Here is a 1,316-nt window from a genome sequence, read left to right as displayed (position 1 = left end):
GTCCAAGCTGTCACATAGACTCTACAACTGTAACTCCCTAGAAGTTGGGTTAACTCACAAGGTGCCGGCGTGACGAGTCAGGATGAAGGTGATGCAGTACTTCCGAGGGGAGTGTGGGAACGTGACAGAAGGTCAGACCCTATTGGGTCTCTGAGAGAAACTGAATTGGCTTGTGATCGTGGATGTAGTGTAGTTGCAGGGTCTTTAACTTTTGAAAAACCGGCATCGCAGTGGCGGCTGGTTTAATGCTGAATATAGCCTGTTGTGTATTTGTTCTATCTGAGCTATTCCTGAGAAGCAAGAACAGGATGCTATGTGATTTATATTCTATATAGAATTGAATAATACTGCATACTGCACTGATGAAATATAATATAAAATTGGTGGTATTTCTAGGATGGATGATTAGCTACAATACTCTGAAATGGAAACCCTGCTAACCTGTGCAGTTAGGTTGTTAATCACACATAAGTCACGCGTGTCATTAATCAGGATTTCAATTGAGGCTTCGCCATGCATGTGACTGTTTTGGAGCAGCGCGCCATCGGACGAAATGGCACATCACATGCGCGCCGGGGACAACTGACAGCTGTCGCAGGGCTGCCCGGGATCACCGCGGCCAAATGGGAACGGGCACTGTCCCCGAGACTGCGGGGAAAAAGTTTCCCTGAATTCTCCGGATTCCTGGCCGTCCTGCTCGGGGCTCACAACAACCGAAACAAAAAGCCAGCCGGGGGAAGGGTTTTCAGGGAGGATATTCGTGTCGAGGGCGAATTGTTTGAACCCAGCGGTGTCCTGTCAATGGGCCTGCCGCTGTGCGTTATAGTCTTTCGTTTGGCTAGACTCACAATAGACAGAGATTTGTTGTGTACCAGGCAACACCAGGAGTTTGAAACGGCACCGACCCCCGCTGCGCGATGCTTAACCCAGAAAATCACTCACATTTCTGTTGTCAAAGGCTTTGAAACAAAGAGCTCACTTCGCGCACATGAAGAGATCACTTCTAAGACAGGCAAACAATTACTTTTATCTGCTGCGAATTACAAGTCATCAGCACAGCTGGCAGTCTCTGTCCATTACAAATCAGTGACTTTAAAAAAAAAGGAGAGCCATTGGTCAGCGAGGAGTCTATACTACGTCCATCCTCCCTCAGACCTCACAAGGATGTGCAGGCTCCAGTCGTTTTTTTGTTTCTCACTGTGGGAGGGCATCCTTTATTCTAGAGAGGAGGAAGTGAGTCATTTGTGTGTTTTCTGCATGTGTGAAAGCTCAGGTCCCTGCACTGGAGCCTTGGCTCACCAGCGCAGCGGAGGTCC

This window comes from Sardina pilchardus, chromosome 7 (genome assembly GCF_963854185.1).
Source record: "Sardina pilchardus chromosome 7, fSarPil1.1, whole genome shotgun sequence".
Classification (NCBI taxonomy): Eukaryota; Metazoa; Chordata; class Actinopteri; order Clupeiformes; family Clupeidae; genus Sardina; species Sardina pilchardus.
Note: the sequence above shows the minus strand (reverse complement) of the source record.